This window comes from Elgaria multicarinata, chromosome 4 (assembly GCF_023053635.1).
Source record: "Elgaria multicarinata webbii isolate HBS135686 ecotype San Diego chromosome 4, rElgMul1.1.pri, whole genome shotgun sequence".
NCBI lineage: Eukaryota > Metazoa > Chordata > Lepidosauria > Squamata > Anguidae > Elgaria > Elgaria multicarinata.
Window position 1 is genome coordinate 76,596,397 of NC_086174.1, and position 20,098 is coordinate 76,616,494.

Consider the following 20,098-nt stretch of genomic DNA (forward strand, 5'->3'; position numbering starts at 1 on the left):
ATTCAGAAAAATGCCAAGATCAAAATAGAACTGTATTTTGGTTCACAGATTGGTTTGAGAAGTGTGAATTAGGAGAATTCACTTTTAAGTGAAAACCAAACAAATTTTCCGCTCTCCCTAGTTAGGGAACATGCACCCAGAAGGCAAAAAAGGCAGGAGGAAAAAGATCCATTGTCGTTCTTACCTATCAGTCAAAAACAATTCCATAATAAGTAATCTTGAATAGACAGCCTGTGTGAAAATATGCCCTATATTTCAGATTATCTCATTTTCCAGTTCATCTTAATCTTCATTTTATTGCAGAATTTGGTCTTGTATGAATATTGGTAACGAAGAGAAAAGCATAAAGATTACTGAAGACTGTAGCCTGCTGAAAAAATAATATTCCAATAAACTATAAAGAGATGACTTCCTATTTTATTCATACATAAAATAAAATAAAATAAAATAAATGTACTCAGTGGGGAAAACATTCTTCAGCTATCAAAAGGTGCATAACTACAAACAGTTTGCTGTACTGAATACTGGAACATAAGTGGTTTACAATTGGGAAAGCTTAATGCTATATTAATTTAGAAAACACCTAAGGTGATTTCACACTGATATTTTTATTGGCTAGCCAGAGTGCAGGAAAGAGACTGAAATTGTTCCACAAACCTAAAATTAGATTAGATCCTAGGCTTTCGAGCTAACATTCAAACTAACATATATGCTTTTTACCGCTCTGATTATATGCAGAAATTATGATGAAGACATATTTTTTAGTAAATTTAGTGTAAGTGGTCTTGAGTATGCTCTCATGGTAAAGATTGCGCAATATGACAGACACATGATTACGTCCCTATAGTCTATTTTAATGAATCCAAAACAGCTACCAAACTGAATCCATATTCTCTAGATGACTATTGCAGGTTAGAATCCATTTCATATGAGGGTATATGCCCAAAATCAATGAATAACAGTTATGACAATCCTATGTCTACTCATGAGTAAATCCCACTTAGTTCAATTTGGTTTACTCCAAGGTAAGTGGGTATTGGATGGCAGCTGAACACAGTAATCCTAAATGGGACTGGAGTTATTATATGGCAGATGATCCACCATTTCAAAAGCTCTGCAGGCTCTTTTATTCTCCTGACAGATTTTGTGTTTTTTTTAAATTTCCCTCTCATTGGTTACTCCCAATGGTAGGGAAAATACCCCGGCTGGGCCAGGGCCATCCTTGAACTTTTAAAATTCTGGACACAATAAGCAGGGTCATGGAATCTCTAAAATCATACCACGGGTTCCACAACTTTGGTTTTAAATTGTGTAAGAGTAAGGATCAGCAGCTTTCAGAGGAACCCTCACACAGTGATACTATTCAAGTCCCTGTTCTAGGCGTGCCTCCTGATTGAAAGGCAGTCCCTCAGTCATGATGCAGAGCTTCCTTCAAGAGCAGGTCAGTTGACTGCATCTTTTTATTAGGAGAACTGAATGTTCCAATCTTTACCTAAAGTAGAGAAGGTGGTAGAATTATCTTCTTTTATCTCCAGGAGGCAATGACAGCAGAATGAATCATGGAGAAACAGTGGGCGGTCTCCTTTGTTGGTCCGTACCTTGGGCTCACAGGAGCAATCAATCAACCAATCCCCTGTGACACACACAAGCATTTCTCCCAAAGCACTCTGGTGTACCTGGCAAACAGTTTGGGAATTCCTGACTTACGAACATTTGGGCAGCTGTGTGAAGGTCCTGCCAGGCAGCTACTAGGCTGCTGCAACATGCAAACCAACCTTATTCAGCTGGGGCAGAAAAAGAAATGCACTATATACGCCAGTAAATTAAAGCAGGTATGAACAGTACAAAGATAAAGCATGTCCTCCTAAATTACCTCTCCTGCATACCTTATCTGATGTAAAATATTATCTTGGGGTATTCAAATCCCCCCCAGTCTGGATTCTGCCTAAAAATAGCACATTGGTATTTTCAAAACAACAGGATAAAAATTATTGTGGGGATAAAAGAATCAGAATTTTTGTGTGAACAAGAGATAGGGGAAATGACGTAAAAATGTTGCATGCTCTTACATTTCCCCTTTCCCCAAGACCTCACATCTTCTCCCTCTCCCTGAACTGCTCACTTTATCCTTGCTTCTAGTCTCCCACATTTTCTCCCATCTCCCTGGTAACCCTAAAATCCACAGAATCAAAATGGCAGATCAGAGTTGTCATAAGGCAAAACTACAGATTCTGCTGTTTGTACGTAATTTTGAGCTGTGTTGGTGGTGTACCTGCTTCCCTAGTAAGGCAAACTGTACCTCATACTCTCTACCTGCCACATCAGAGAGGGGAAAAGTTCAGAATCCAGTGCAGTAGTAAAATGGTATAAGGTTATCCACCTGGTATCTTGTATTTTCTGGAATCGGTGTTAAATGTCCATACATAATGATATTTGTGTATGATCATTCAGTCTTGCCTTTATAAAAAGCTGTGATTTGGATCCTTAGTAAGCAAGCATCAAAGAAATTGCTTTTCTTACAGGCTGAAATAAGATGCTAAAGACACACTGCATTGCTTTGCAGCCAATGTACTATAATTCAAACCCACAAAATTACATCACTCTAATTAGCATTTTATTTTTTTAAAGCCTCCTAAATCTCTGTATAGGCTTCATCTGATGTTTATTTAGTTTTTTAGCACAACAACGAGGAAGATACTTGTTTTTTTTAATGAAGCAAGAGGAAAAACAATATTACATGACATCAACACACAGAAATGCAATGATAATTGTGACTATATTTGCCAGAAAACCATTACCTAAAAAAGACGACCAATAACAACATAATTTGGCTGTGACTCACAGGACTTTAGTAACTACTTGTTATTTCTGTATTTTTATGCGACTTGGATAAAAAACTACTAAAATCTATATATAGCCATCAGTGAAGAATTTTTGTGCCAGTTATACTAGATTATAATGAGATATGGTCTTATTATTTCTAGATATAACCTTTTGCTATTTTTGCACTAAAAAAAGATGCAGAAGTGTTGTTTAAAAGGAAGTCCTAAGCAAAACGTATTATACTAAGACAAACATCATAAATACTGAAAGAGGGTTAAATCCCTGCAAAATGCATGGAGCTTACTCAAAAGCACAATAATAGAAACTCAACTAAAATGTATTCCACAGGTTAGAAAAGGTAGCACCAAGTCCAAGAAGTCACCAGCATGGTTAACAAGCAGCATCAAGGAAACTATTGTAGAAAAGAGGGCTTCCTTCAGAAAAGGGAGCACAAGCTTGCACAAAGGTGATGCAAGCAAACAATAAGAGGTGCAAAAAAGCTTTTTGAAGAGCTCATCGCTAATAATATTAAGGCCAACAATAAAGAATTCTTTAAATATATCAGAAGCAGGAAACCAGCTAGGGAAGCATTGGATGACAATGGAGTTAGGGGAGTATTAAAGGAGGACAGGGAGATTGCAGAGAAGATGAATGAATTCTTTGCATTGATGTTCACTCTAGAAGATACAGGACAGATGCATGTGCCTGAATTGATGTTTTCAGGATGTGAGTCTCAGGAACTGAGGCAAATAGTGGTGACAAAAGATGAAATTTTCAACCTTACTGACAAACTGAAAGCAAATGAATCACCAGGCCTGGATGGTATCCATCCAATAGTTCTTAAAGAACTCAAATATGAAACTGTGGATCTTCTAAATAAAATATGCAGCATGTCCCCAAGCTCAGCGTCTGTACCAGAGGACTGGAAGATGCCCAATGTAAAACCAATTTTAAAAATGGGATCTGGGAAATTACAGGCCAGTTAGCATGACATCTTTTCCAGGTAAATTGGTTGAAAGCATTATTAAAGACAAAATTGGTAAGCATATAGAAGAGCATATCCTGCTGAAGAAGAATCAACATGGCTTCCACAAAGGCAAGTCCTGTCTCACTAATCTTCCAGAATTCCTTGAGAGTGTCAATAAACAACAGGGGTGATCCAGTAGACAGTTCTAGTCACCACACCTTAAACAAAGATATTATAGCGCTGGGAAAAGTGCAGAAAAAGGCAACTAAAATGATTAAGGGCTGGAGATAAATTCTTGGAGGAGAAGGCTATCAATGTCTACTAGCCCTGATAGTTATGTGCCACCTCCAGTATCTGAGGCAGTAAGCCTGTGTGCACCAGTTGGTGGGGAACATGGATGAGAGCTTGCTGTTGCACCGTATCCTGCTTTGTTGATCCCTGGTCAACAGCTGGTTGGCCACTGTGTGAACAAAGTGCTAGACTAGATGGACCTTTGGTCTGATCCAGCATGGCTCTTCTTATGTTCTTACAAGAATTAGTAGAAAAACTTGTAGGGCTTTTTTCTTTTTCTTTTGCCTATAACAATACTTAGCATTTGAACAGTGCTCTTGAGTGTTTAAAATGCTTTCACCAAATCATTATATACTTGGGACTTCTAAAAAGCATTTGACAAAGTACTTCACTGAAAGCTCTTGAATAAACATAGCAATAATAGGATAAGAGGATGGGTTCTCTTGTGAGTAACTGGTTAAACAACTAGAATGGGAGAGGAGGCATAAATGAATAGTTCTCATAGTAAAGTAAGAACACCACCACCCCGGCCCTGGCCCAAGAAATTCTATAGGGATCAGTGATATTAAACATTTTCATAATCAAATGATTTAGCATAGTGAAAACCGGAGCAGACCACAAAGAGCTCCAAAAGGATCTTTCTAGACTGGGTAAATGAGCAAAAAATGGGTTAATTAAGGTCAATGTAAATAAGTTCAATGTAAAGTGATTTGGGTAAAAAATCTTAACTTCACGTATGCAATGATGGAGTCTGAACTAGTGATGACTAACAAAGAAAGAGAACTTGGGTTCAGAGTGGATAGGTCAATGAAAACAACGAAGAGCAGCAACTGTAAAAAACACACTACACTAGCGATCATTGGAAAAGGGACTGAAAATAGAAACTTCCAGTACGGTAATGCCCTTATACAATCTATTGTGTGGCCGTATACTGTACCCACTTCTGGTTACCCAATCTCAAATAATATATTGTAGATCAGGAAAAGGTGCAGAAAGTGGCAATCAAAATGAGCAGAGAGTTGGAACACTTTCACTTTAAAAAAAATTAAAATGTTTGGGACTTTTAAATATAGATTGTTAGTGTAGGAAAGGAAAGATGCTTATAAAATTTTACATGGTGTGGAAAAAGTGGATAGAGAGTTTTCCGTAGAAATAGAGCTTGGAGTTATCCAATGAAATTCGATCAAAGAAAGTACTTATTCATCCAATACAGAATTAATTTATGGAGTTCACTGCTACAAGATGTGCTCATGTCCATTAGACACCTTTAGCAGGGGATTAGAAACATCCATGGAAGATAGATCAAGGGCTGTTAGTTACAAAGGCTATGTGGAACTTCCATGATAAGAGGCACTGCATACCATCTGCTGAGGAGAAACAGTAAGAGAGGACTATTGCCTTCATGTCTGAACGGCCACTGGAAAGGAAGATTCTGGACTAGATGGACTTTTGATCTCATATTCTTCACATTCACTACCTGGTTGTAATGTTTACATCAACCCTGTAAGATAAGTCAGTATTATTACCCTCCGATACTGCTGAGGCTGGGGCTGAGGCTAAAGGAGAATGACTGCCTGTGGTGATCAAATACATTTATGACAGAACTGAGGACCTTTCTAAACTTCCCAGCATTCCAGAAGGGAGGGGGGAGGATCTCGTGATATTGTGATTGCGAGATCCTCCCTTTTATTCACATGTGAGCGCGACACTCCGGGCGGAAGGAGGGATGTCGCACGCACCATTTTCTTTCCCCCCCTTTTCTTTTTTTACAGAAGATGAGCGCATGTGCGCCCCACTGAAAAAGTAAGTTAAAAAACAAAACAAAACCCGCTCCCACTCCCCCACCAGCCCTGATGGGCACGGAACGCCTGAAGAGCTCTGCGCCCCATGCCTGTTTCCTATCTCCTTGTGTTTACTTGTGAAGAGGTGGGAAGAAGCCAGGACAGGTGGCCACACACCTTCTGTGGTCTTGGGACGATCCTGAGACCACAGGAAGAATCGGTTTTTCCCAGGGAGTACTTATCCCTGGGAAAACCCGTGCTCATCCCCCCCTTGTCCCTGGGAGTCCCTGTGCGTCATTTGGATGCACAGGGACTCGGCCATGACCAGTCCGGATTTTCGGGCTGGTGTAGAAACAGCCTGAGATTCAAAATCCAGGGACTTCTTCACTAATAGCTCAGTTTCTGAGCTAATAGGCTACATACATTATGCAGTTTGAAGGGGGACTGCAGGTGGGGAGGGAGTATAGTTTTCAACTTTTAATTCAATTAATTAATGTTTCGCCTTTCTTCCAAAAAAATATTTATAAAAGCTCTCTTTCTTTTGTGCACACCCTTAAGTTACTTAGTACAAAATGTCTATTAAATCATGCACAGTACAGGATTTTAAACAAAGTGGTGAACAGGAAGTTTGCTAGGCACTTAAGAGATTTGGGGCCCAGGCTCACATGGACACAAATTTGCATAAAATATGCATACAGTAATTATTATCTATATGTGCACATTTATAAATAATTACTATGCTTTATTTATTTATTTATTTATTTATTTATTACATGTTTATACCGCCCAATAGCCGAAGCTCTCTGGGCGGTTCATAAAAATTAAAACCATGAAGAGCATAAAAACTTAAAATACAAATACAAAATACAATATAAAAAGCACAACCCGAATAAAACCACACAGAAAAAATTAATATAGGTTAAAATATGAGATTAAAACAGCAAAGTTTAAATTTAAATTAAATTAGGTTTTAAAATACAGAGAAAATAAAAAGGTCTTCAGCTGGTGACGGAAAGAAAACAATGTAGGTGCCAAGCGAACCTCTCTGGGGAGCTCATTCCACAACCGGGGTGCCACAGCAGAGAAAGCCCTCCTTCTAGTAGCCACCTGCCTCACTTCCTTTGGTAGGGGCTCATGGAGAAGGGCCCCTGTGGATGTTCTTAAGGTCTGGGCAAAGGAGGTAAAGTCATACCATCAATTTCTCATCGAAATTATCTCAAATAAAATAAATTCTTCAATTAATTTGCACTCTGACACAAGACATCCCAAGCCAATGGAAAAAGTTCTTTTTCTAAGCTTAAATGTCATGAAAGGGAAGATTTCTTTCTTTCTTTTGGAGAGATGTTACAGCATTTGGGAAGGCGACAGCATTCACCCTTCCCTCCCCAACTGCAGTTCACCTTGCAAATTGCTCTCCGTCCCCCATGGCAATTAAGCTGAAGAGGAAAATACTTCCACTGGTACCGATGGACACGGAGGGCTTGGTAGATGTGCACCCCTGGGAAATAGATCCACACCCTGGGCCTATGGGCCCAGGCATCACAATGCCCCTGGTGGTGATCTTCCTCTCCTTTTTAGTTGCATGTGCAATTAACTACATATTCATAGTATACATCTACAGTTTATAGACTCCGCTGCTTATATGAACTGAGATCTGGCATCTCTATTTCACCTCATCTCTTTTTTCTCTCCCTGAAATTTTTATGGAATTATTACGCAGCACATGCTGCTTTGCAATGTTCTTTTCTCATGGCTTTCTGGAAAACGATTCAGCAAAATTGGATGCTTGATGTATAAATCCAAACTCTTTCTTAAAAAAAAGAAGTCTTCATTGTCTGTTTTCTGACTCCAACCTTGTATAATATTTTGGAAAAAGTTACCCTTTTCTGTACTGAGCAGAGTAAATATTTTGTCAGTTGTTAAGGATGAGCTAGAGAGCAAGACCGAGCAATGCATCCAAATTCAGCAGGAAGACTTGGAACTGCTTCAGAACTTTGTTCCAGATTGTGATTGGTAAAATACTTCAGAGGCCAGCAGAAATACCAGCCACTCAAGCAATTCAGGAAAAGATGAGTGAACCTTTTTTTCAGATGAGTGGAATTCCACCCCCACCCCATCCTACATAACTTTTTAATTGAAATAGATGTTTTTCTTACAATCAGGGGGGAAAAGGTTCTTCACTAATTGTCCAGACATTCAGCATATTTTTGAGTGAAGGATTATTAATGGGCTGCATGTACATTGCATCTGGTATGCAGAATGGTGTGATGAACTGAGAAAAACAGAGAAGATTAGTACTTCTCTAATCTACAATGGCCATACTTCAGAAGTATGGATGCATGAAATTGCACACATCCATCAAAACAGAAACCTGCACGTTGCAAAGAATTGACAACATCTGGTGGCTATTTCAAAAAAGTGGCCAGTTACCACAGTAAAGTGGTAGGCCTGTATGAATATATGCTATGAATTCTGTCATCTGAATGATTACAAATTTTGGTAAAGGAGAAATACAAATAAACTAGAGTAGTATTTACAGAGTATTATTTATTCTGATAAGGAACACATACATACAACCTCCTTGATCCAGCATGGAGCTTCCATTACAGTTTTCCTAATGGATCAGATCCCATATGAACAAACGGTTGTGCACTGGATAAGTAGTTAGTTCGCCTTCCAAAGAATAATAAAGTATAATCAGAAACATAGCAATCAATTAAAAATACTGAACGCAAAGCAGGAAACTGCTCCATTCCTTTATTCCCCCTCCTCCCTTATACATCTAAACAGAATTTTCACTTACCATCTAAAAGAAATCAGAGACCTAGGCTGACTTCTCTGGAAAGTTGCTTCCAAAGTCCAGGAGCCATTACAGAAAAGGTTCTATCCTTGATTGCTACTTGCCTCATTCCTGACAGCAAGAGCATAGCCTCAAATAGTGACCTCAGGACACTGGCAGAATCATATGGGAGTAGGTGAACCTAGTATGCACAATGTTTAGGGTATTCAAGTCAACACTAAAATTTTGAATGGGTCCTCAAAAGCCAGTGAAATTCTTTAAGTGTACATGTAATGTGCTTGAAATGGAAAGTCCCACTTGTATTAACAACCTGGCTGTCGCATACTGGACCAGCTGCTTTCAAAATACATTCCAAAGTCACCCTCACATAAAGTGCATTGCAGCAATCTAGATTACCAAGGCATGGATGTCTGTGGCAAGAACTTCCTTCTCCAGGAGAGGGCGTCACTGGTATACTAAGTGAAGATAACGTGTGACCAGGAGTGCCTTTCATCATCATTATGTACTGATCAACTCTTTCCTATAGCATAGCGCTCAAAGGCATTGAGCAACACTCGAAAAACAAAACAAGTCATGAAACGCCCATAAAATAATAATAAAAAAGGATTATTACAGAGCAAACAATTAGTTATTTTACAAGAAAGGTCAATGTCAGCCCAAGACATCCCCTCCAAATCCTTGGGTGGCAAAACCTGGAATTCATTCAATCAATCAAGTGAACTAAGAAAGGAGCAAGTGAACAACCCAAGACTGAGCTGCACTTTGTGTGGTATCCAAGCTGGAATGAATTTGCGTTATTTTATTCACAATGTGCTTTACAAGCATGCCACAGCAGGCCACTGAGCATAAGAACGTAAGAAAAAGAAATGCTGACTCAGGCCAAAGGCCTATCTCTAATCCAACATTGTTCACACAATGGCTAACCAGCTGCCTGTGGGAAGCCCACAAGCAGAACATGAGGGCAAGAGCACCCTCCCACCCATCTTCTCCAGCAACAGGTGTTACTTAGGCATACTACGTAAGTAGGCATACGACCTGTAGCCTTTGGGACAAGCAGGCGTTGATAGCTTGCCTATAAATTATGCTACATATAATTGATACTCTTTAAATGTAGGTTAATACATAAATATGGAGAAACAGAAAGAGGTTGAGATACAATTTATAAGGCAAGATAAAGCAGTGAGACACTGGAATTATGGAAGAGGCATCAAAAGGGAGCCTGAAAGAATGACACCACTGACCCGCCCTTCCTCAGTGGCAACAACCTCAGAGGAAATTCCCTTCCTCCCCCTACTCTTCCGACTGCCAGCAGCTGCACATGATGTCTGGGAAGCATGGACAGGTGGCCACATATTTCATCTTGCACTGTGAAGGTCTAATTTTGAAGTGTGAAGGCGGACATTGGGAAACGCCGCTTTCTCTGACTGGAAAGTGAATAACTCTATTACACATTACATCACATCACAGGTTTTGACACTATCTCACTGTTTAAAGTAAAGAATTGCCTCAATCACTGATTGACATGTGACGCTTTGGTCTGAATGTGAACAGCAAACAAAGGCGGGCCTTGCTGAAACGCTTGGAACAGAACCTTCAAATTGGCATGGGGCCTGTGCTGAGAAGACAACAGCAGTGCAATGCAAGAAATTTGTCTCACAGGATAACTTAGTCAAACTCAGCAACATTCCTCTATCCCCACCAATAGCCAAACAGCTTTCATTTGCAACACACTTTTATTAGAGATTTCAAAAGCAACAACACCCACTGCTTCAAATACCTGAGCAACTTTTGAGTACTCTCTCCTTAGCACAGCCCTTTGTTTATATCAGATGAACAACAGAATTAATTTAGCACATAATCCTCCCAGAGAATGTAAACTACTGGAATCAGCCATAAGAGTCAACCATTCATTTTGCTAAAGAGCATTTAAACAATGTTGTTTTCTACTGCTTATTTCTCATGGCCTTGCTCTGTACTTAAGACTGTGGGGGCCTCACAAGGCTCACATCTAGATCCCCTTTTAACTGCTTCATTTCTTGAACAGTTCTTCGGGAACTGAAATCTGTTAGTGGTTGACTCCAGGCACACTATCTGGAGGCGGTACGGGGTTGGCAACACTCCCCCTTCTATTTTACAGACTACTTGTGATTGAACCTCAGGAACACATGTCAGCCCTTCTACACTAGACTGTCAACCCACTGTATATATTTTTGGTTTTGGGATCTGAGCTCTACACAGAGCTTTTCCTTTCCCGCTTTTCTGCTACATAATCTCTAGGTGGTGCTATGGTATAGCAGAATAATGCAGTTACACATGGGGAAATACATTTTGTTTCATTTTCATAAATAATACTCCATTTTCCCCACTCTAAAGAAAGCCCAAGAAAGTGCTCTTAAAAAAAGAAGCAAAACGGAAGGATCATGACCTCGTTTAAAGCAAATGTGAATGTGCATGAGGAATGATGGGCGCACAATAAAAGCCTAACGTAGAAAAATCCTATATCCAAGCCACCTCACTGGTTCTACACACGAAATGGCTAGAAAGTAGTACTCAGTGAAATGTGTCTCAATCCTCCCATGGATTTTAGTATTCTAATACGACTTTAATGGACAATCAACCACAAACGCAATGGGAAAAAGCCTAAAAAGGCCAACAAAGTTAGACAATCTGAAAATAATTCATTTTTTCCTCATACTGTTGCTTGAGAAAAACCTCTCACGCTGTAGTTTTTTTCAATCAACATACTATTATTAAATATGTTTACTTTAGATAATAATAATAATAATAATAATAATAATAATAATAATAATGATGTCTAACTAAATTTTAATTGGACTCCCCCACTTCCCCACAGGGCTAACAGACATTGTGACCTTATGGGGAAGAAGGAGCGAGGGAGACAGGAACAAGCAGAGGGAACATCAGAGCCTGCTCCAGCCCACCCCCCAGAGGTAACTGACCCTGTGACCCTGTGGTGACAAGTAAGGAGTGAGGGAGACAGGAGCAGGCAGAGGGAACATCAGGGTCTTTGGGAGATGAGGGGGGGAGCAGGGCCATCCTACCAGCCCTGTTGCCAGTCTACCCCTCTCTCTCTCTCTCTCTCTCTCTCTTCCTTCCCATCTCTTTTTCCTTGTGTGTCATGTCTTTCTTACATTGTAAGCCTGAGGGCAGGGACTGTCTTCTTTGCTGATTGACTTTAAGCCACTCTGGGAATCTCTTTTGGCTGAGGAGCAGGGTAAAAATACGATAAAGAAATAAATAAAAAATAATTATTTCATATGTTTGGTATAATACACATTATTTTGTGATGATATATTATGAATTTATACTTTTGAATTATACTACAACATATATTATCACAAAAGAAATGAATTGTCACAGGCTGGAAGATTATGTAGCCTGCTTTTTTTAAAAAAAGGATTGTCATGAATCAATAGCATTAATACAGCACTAAGAATGTTCTGCTCCATCTTCCTGATGGATTAAACAAGTAAGTTATTATGGAACATAAGTCCTTTTATATTTTCATACAACTGGTATCAGAGCGGAAAACCAAGATTTTTTATTCGAAAGGAAAGGACTAAAAACTCTAATAAGGCCCCTTACTCACCCATGTGCCTTACATGTTAGAATGGGGCAAACCAGAGACCAGATAAAAGTGTTAGATGATCTTTCCACCCTAATAAAAACAACAAAGAGTCCTTGTTGTTTTTGCTGCAACAGACTATCACAGCTACCCTTTTCAAAATGTTCACCCTAATGTAATCTAGATATTTCAAAACGCTCCAAACAGACAAGCAAAAAGCTAAGCATTTATTTTATCAAAAAAATTTGGAAAGGCCCTACACAGATATCCTCACCTTTGCTGAAAAGTTTTTTATCCAGTGGATACCTTTGTTAATGGAAGATGAGGGGAGGTGATTTGTGCCGATTCCGCTTTTCCCCTGCAGCCTCCCAAATCCTAATCTTGAATGGTTTCCATGGTTTTAATTTTTGTAAATTGCCCAGAGAGCTTTGGCTATTAGGTGGTATAAAATTGCAATAAATAAATAAATAAATAAATAATCCAGACAGTTGGGGAATCCTCCATGTGGTATACGCCCTGGTTCAGAGATACTCTCAAACTATATTGGCAGTATGTTGGCAACTGCTGATTACCTGTCTCCTGTGTACACAGTCAGATTTCTCCTAAAACCAGAAACCATCTAGAGCAAGCTCAATATTTCACTCTTGATACAGGTGATACAGAATTCTATTTCTTAAGAAACTCTCTCTCAGACAAGAATTGTCTTTTTACTACTACGTAACAGCATAACAGTACTAAGTACAAGAGCTTATACACGCATACATTCAAACATACAAAACATGTAACATCATTTTAAACATGGCTTCTAACCAGAGACAAGTACATTTGCTATTCATCAAAGATCATGAATATCAAGCTTACGAGGTTGATTATATAGGCAACATGTTAGGGAAAGCTGATCCTAAAGAATAGCACCCATTGTTGTGTGATCTGAGTCTCTTTTATATACTTTTTGGATGCTATAAAATATGTTGAAACTATTTTTTACTACAATTTATCTTTCTTATCTAAGAATTCCAAAGATAGTCTTTCAAATGTTCATATGTCTAAATAAGATTACTGAACTATTAAGCTTATTGAGATTAATGTGCTCTGCAACATACTTATATAAATATTTTATTTGACATATGGTATAGTTTTGACACAAAAATACTTCCTTAATGTCTTCCTGTGAGCTTTTTTACTTATTACATATTTCATTATATTTACGATTATTGTTGCCTTATCTGATGGCCTACCTCGCCTCATTATGTACCTATTTGTTTTATGGTACACTTTTTAACCCTGTTAAGTGAAAGTTTTAACTATAAATTTCACATTGGAACCTCCTTATATGGATTCCTTTCTAATCAGTCAGGGGTGTTAATGATCTATCTCTACTGTGTCTCATCTGGCAAACTTCAGAGATGAGACCATTTTACTACTCATGAGTCAGAAGGCTAAACTGGATTGCATTAGCCATTGAGATCTCATTTTTAATTCCAAAATTCTCTTGTAGGCATTTGATTACAGAATTTCCTAATTGGGCAGCAGGGGTCAGATGATGCAAATATGAAAGATTTACCTGATCTACCACATCCAGATCAACAGGAACGTAGTACGAGGGCTGCAAGGAGAATTGGCAAAACTTGCCTCCCCTCCACTTCTGATAGCAGAATCCAACTGGGTTTGGATGTCACAATAACCCATGGTGGGTTAAATAAGATACAATGGCGCAGAGAGAACCGTGCCAGCTACAAGGTGTTGTGGAGGGGCAAGTGTTTTCTGGGAAATGACATTAGAGAAACCAAAAAATTCTATAGATAATATCTAGTGGCCATATGATTGCTCCCACCATGGATCTTTTTTTAAAAAAAACTGCTGCATGGATCTTTAAAAAAACCTGCTACTTTTTCAACATGCAGCAGCTTCTGGCCTGTTGTACAGGCAGAAACATTTTCCAGAGGCCTTAATTATGAGTATTTCTGCTGGTTTTATTCACACATTATATTAACAAAGCAAATTTTACATATTGCTGATATGTAAAAAATAATGGTTGTGTTAACCAGCCTCAATTAATTACATGAAGAAGTGCTCCTCTCATTGCCAATGTTTTAAAATAAAGTTTATTTCATGAGCAGCAATGCCCATATTCAGAGTGTATAATATCCAACATAGCAATAGAAAAATAACACTGATAATGGGATAATAAAGAGGAAAACTTGTGCGGAATTAGAATGGGTGATTGACAGCACAATCCTATGCATGTTTACCAAAAGCTAAGTCCCATTGTGTTCAATGAGGCTTACCCCCAGGTACGTGTGCATAGGATTTCAGCCCAAGATATTTCCGAAGGGCCTTATGAATCAACTAAGCCCATGATTATACTATTAAAAAATATAAATGAGAAAAATAGCATCAACTGAGAAGGGAACTGCAATTGAGAGGGATTAAAGAAAGATGTAATACTTGTCAAACCTGATATAAAAATTTACCAGTATTCTAGAAAGTACCAATTTCAAACTAAAGAGGAATTCAGCAGATTATAAATAATGGACGCTATACACTAAATGCTGTTAGACATATTGAACTCTTAGGATGTTGAAAATATGGTTCAAGCTTTGCTTCGAGGCAGAAGTTACTACATAATTGCAATATGCTGATTACTGACATTATTAAATAATATATGGTTAAGATAATGGGGCAATAATGAAAGTATCTGTTTTGTGTGTGCTTGCTGAAAATGCTGAAACCAATTCCTTAGATGCACATCAGTTGTGTTCTATTCTGTAATGTGGGATCATTTGAGAATGAGGAAATCCCATTGACTTGTTACTGTTCATCTCTCTGATCCTAGATGGTTCACCTTTTGGAACAAATGAAAATATTCTTACATTCTTGTTTGCCCCATGACATCCTGCTTATGCAGACGAATGAAGTAGGCATAGCTAACCAACCAAAACGCAATCTTTGTTATCTCCTATGAATGGATCTTGATATCCTTCCATCACAGGAGTTCTCAGTTACTTTTCCTTCCATTTTGTGCAAGGAACTGAAATTGCACAGCTAGATGAGCTTTCAATTTTTTTATGAGTTCCAGGGCACATTTTCAAAGCAGTCTGAAAGTGAAGGAGCAACAAAAAGAGAGCATACAAAGGAAACATAGGGAAACAACAATCTAGCCAAAGAGAAGGACATTCAAGGACACAGGGAACCAAACATGTCAATCATAGGTTGCTATAGTGCCAAAAAATTAAAACAATCTATTTTTGTATTTGTAACAGTGATCAGATAAAACTATTTGAAAGTTTCAAGGTCCTCTTTTGCCCTCACTGGACACACTGCTTTCCCTGCATACAAGTGACATAACTCGTGGATTGCATAAAAAACCAATTCTATATGAACAACTCTCAGACCTGTAAGACTTACTATTGGAGCTGCATTGTACTTTCTTATATAATTATGTAATTTCCAGAAAAATGAATTGCACATTAATACAGCAATGAAAAGATGCAGGTATCCATGACTACTGTTGTGATCTCAGTAACATCATTTGTACAGCTGTGAATGTTTGTAACATTGCCAATTAAGCCACAGCCATAGCATTAGGGAAATGACTAGCAAACACTGATGGCTTATCTGAAAGGGGAAATTTTCCAGCATAGATGCAAACTGCTATATTTGAAGATCAATGCAATTGTGATCTTTATTATTCCAATTTATCCCCACCCCCATCAACAGCAGAATGCTGAGAAGCAACATAGATTGTAGTGTTCCTTGCACGGTAATCAGATACTGACAGAAACATGTACAGTAATGGTGATTAGACTGATCAAAAGAATAGTGAAACTTATCTTATTTCTTCAAGAGACATGCTATTTATATTCATATTCTACTTTCTAATTCCGTTTTCGGTTTTTATGAAAAGCTAATAAGCATTCTATACAACGTCTGTATCTTTAACCCCGGTAACAAAACCTGGTACAGAAGCCACGGCTACCTTCAATGAACATCATAATGTTCAACCATGGCTAAGGCAAACAACAAAAGGAGAGTGAGAAGATGGGGGATGTGTACCTGAGGCTGGCTTCCGATTTGAAAACCATGGTTTGCAGTCAGTGCTCTGTCTGTACTATATCAAGTAGGATACAGCCCTCTTTCCCTTACAATAAAGAAAGAGTGTTATTCTCAGGTTGATCTGTAGTTCTGGATTGAAATATAGACCTGGTTCACACTAAGCCACAGTTGGTTGAGACCATGGGTGGTTGCAGGGTCATTTAGTGTGATGTCTGAACCTGCCGCAGCTTTTCCGTCATGGGTTGTTTTGGGCAAGCAAGCTCCCCTGAGAAGCCATGGCTTTTAGTATGGTTGTTCAGGGTGGCTTGTCCAAACCCAGCAGAGTTGCTTCAGTGTGGGTTGTTTAAAACAGCGAGAGCGCCCCCTGGCAAGAGCAGCAAAAACAAGCTAAAACAAAAACTTGCTGTCCTCTCCTTATGATCTTGCTGACGATATCCCCTCTCTATTAGATGCTGAAATCAAAGTAGTCAATTTACTTTTCCATTTCCCTACATACAGGTGACATAGACAGCAACACCTTTTTTCACCTTCGGGAAGTTTTGCCCCACCTCCAGGGATATCTGTGCAAATTTAAAATGGGGGGGGGGAGATTAGCACATATTTAATGTATTGTTGTTTTTTCACTTTGGGGGATATTTGCGCAAATTCACTTAGATTTGTGGAAATCTATCAGAAAATTAAAATAATTTTAGGGTGCCTTATCATGATGTGTAAACTTCCCACAACCTCTATATTGTTTTCAAAACTATAATTCAAGGTCTCCAGGTCTTAGCTCCCATATTTATAAATTGGGAATAATATTGTTTCACTCCTATTTTAATCTGCTATTTTAAAATTCACATGGAGAGTATCATCATCACATTATCAATAAATAATAATCAGTACAGCTTCTAGACAATAGTTGGGATACAAAAAGCTTCTTTAGGGATGTCCTAAGGACTTCAGCATATCCACTGTGATTTTTGACTTGTATGTGAAAAGATTCCCCTATGGCCTATATACCATATGATTAATCAATTTTGGAAGTTTGGCCATTTTCAAAAGTGGGTTGCCATGTGGCACTGGGGTGAGCGGAGGACTGCTGTTCAAGAAATTGAATTAGTTGTAAAGTTATTTGTATCCTTGGCATTTAAAGTTTTAATCACTGCATCTCTTTGAGAGCATGTACAAGCATCACTGGTGCACGCTAATACAGGTTTCTAACAATCAGATAACAGGGAACAAATCAGATTCAGTCAAAGCTTCAGAGGACAGAAGATGGACTGAACACAGAAGAATAAATAATATGAAATAGGAACTTTACAGATTAGGTGTAAAATATTTACACTCACTTTAAGTTAAGAATATGCAGCTGCACAAAAAGCAGAAAATTTTCTTTGCACAAATTGTTACTCTTGGTGACAACTTTAACAGGAAATCTAATGACACTGCAAACATGTATGTCTGGTTGAGCTAAATGAAAGGTCATACTTTCAATGCTCACTATATACTTTGAAATATTTGTTTCTTCCTTTTACCCAGTGATGTAGAGTGCTTATAATTAGCATCTTGGTGTTCTTCGGCTCTCTCCAGGTCCTCATTTCAATACCTGGTTTCCTCTTAGTTGATCTTTTCTTAAAATTTCACATCTGATGGAAGACATTTCTTAAAGGAGTTTCATGTGTTCCCTGTCTTGTTTGTTGGCATGCAGAAGGCCCAAGGTTCAGTCCCTGGCAGCTCCAGGTAGGACTGAGAAAGGTTCCTGTCTGAAACCTTGGAAAGCTGCTGCCAGTCTGTGTAAACCAGCTTTCTCCAACCTGATGCCCTTCAGATGTTGTGGACTTCAAGTTTCATCAGCCCCAGCCAGGGTCAAGGATCAGGAAAGATGTTAATTGTGGTATGAGACATCTGCAGAGTACCAAGCTGGGGAAGAATGGTGTAGAACCAATGCTTTAATTTGGTATCAAGCAGCTTCCTATGATCCTATGATCCTTTCATCATTTTGAAAGACTTCCCCTTCTACTAGGATGCTGTAACTGCCTCAATAGGACAAGTTCTGGGCCTTTTGTTTTAGGGCATCTTCAGAATTCCAGATAATAAACAGGACAAGCCGAGTGGCATTCCTGCAAGTGAATGAGATCATTCTCAATATTTACAGCCTGCTGTGACTCCTGACAGGAAGTTGAGCAGCTCTCTCTCTCTCTCTCTCTCTCTCTCTCTCTCTCTCTCTCTCTCTCTCTCTCTCTCTCTCTCTCTCGAATAGGTCCATTTGCAGGGAAGCCAGTTAGCCCATGAAGGTGTGGCTTTGTCAGCCATTAGTGTTTTCCTCCCTCCTCTAGTTAAAGATATTGCCTTTCTGGATTGGTATTTCTGATTAGTACCAATAAAAACACCACAGTATGGTGATATAGGAACCTTTGTTTTTCCTCTGAATTGAAATTCAATATGACTGAAATGGCAAACCCTACAAACTGTTCTTTTTCTCAAAAGTATTATGGCTATATACATATTTCATCTCTCATAAATACCTCATAACAGTCCAGAAGAAGCCACAAGAATTTGTTTGGATAAGATTGAGTAGATTTGGATATATAGCAAATATACAAAAAAGTTCAAGAGAACATAACTTTCCCCAGACTCCCCCCAAAAAACAACCAAATTAAGTGAGTTTCTGTGGGAAGTTCAGGTAACAATGCCACTTATGGTGAATAAGCGAAGACTCATATCATTATTATCCTTTTTGTTTATTAATGTTACAGGAAAGGCAAATCAGTGTACAATACTACTTCCTACATCTGTATTAAAATGCATTAGCACGAGAATGCTATGAACCAACCAACATGAGGCACAGCCCCATTCAGTTCATTTTGCTAATTCAAATTAAGATAATCAACAACAGGCAACTTTTGATATTTTTTGAACCATGCTCCTAAGAACTTGAGAGCCACATTGCTGATTCACTGGAGAAAGAGTTTTGGAAAGGTCTGTCCTGGACAGTATTATTTCTGCTTCTGTCCAACCACTGGAGCAGTTATGGCATATGCACGTTCTTTTTTATATATCAGGATCGGTGTATTTATCTTCCCCACCCTCAAAACATCCATCTTTACCAAAAGCATGTACTGAAACCAGGAGTTGACATAGAAGAGTAAACATGATTCAGTCATAAGGAGCCATCAAGTCCACAAAGGCTGGCCTCTTCATCACTTTCATTTAACCTATTATGTATCACCTGCAGAGCAGAACCAGAACAAACTATACAGCAATTTGCATAACTTGAACCTTTCTCAGTGCAGAATTTTTTACTGGACAGTACTCACTGCCATGTCAGCAGCTCCTGTGGTCATTGTTGTTGTTGTTGGTGGTGGTGTGTGTGTGTGTGTGTGTGTTTTAAAAAAAACGGTGATAGTGAGCCTACCAGATCATGAAAATAACTGCCCATGGGTCCCCAACTTAAAAAGAAACAAAGATTTGTACCTGGCACCATTGACTCTATGCAGGAGCAAGAAGTCCCTTGTACTTGTTACATCCTGGACCAATTTAGACACACAGTCAATGAGTAAATGCAAACAACCATTTACCAAATGGTGACTTACCCTATGCATGGAATTACTCAGTAAGCCAGGAGGCCTGGAGAAAAAGAGCTGAGGAACATAATTTCATTCTGATTGACCTCTCAAGAAAGAACACTGTCATTTTCAGCTCTATGTACCTATAGATCAACATTGTGGCACTGGCGTGGCCTCGCATGTCTTTATGATTTGAATTTGTCTTTTGCAGAAATTATGCTTATTTCTAAGTAAAGAAATTAGAAA

General features: G+C 38.7%; 1 protein-coding gene across 2 annotated transcripts in view; it reads right to left on the minus strand.

Annotated features, from left to right (window-relative positions):
• AIG1 (androgen induced 1) overlaps window positions 1-20,098 on the minus strand; it is a 111,624-nt gene that overhangs the window by 40,054 nt on the left and 51,472 nt on the right. The window lies entirely within an intron of this gene.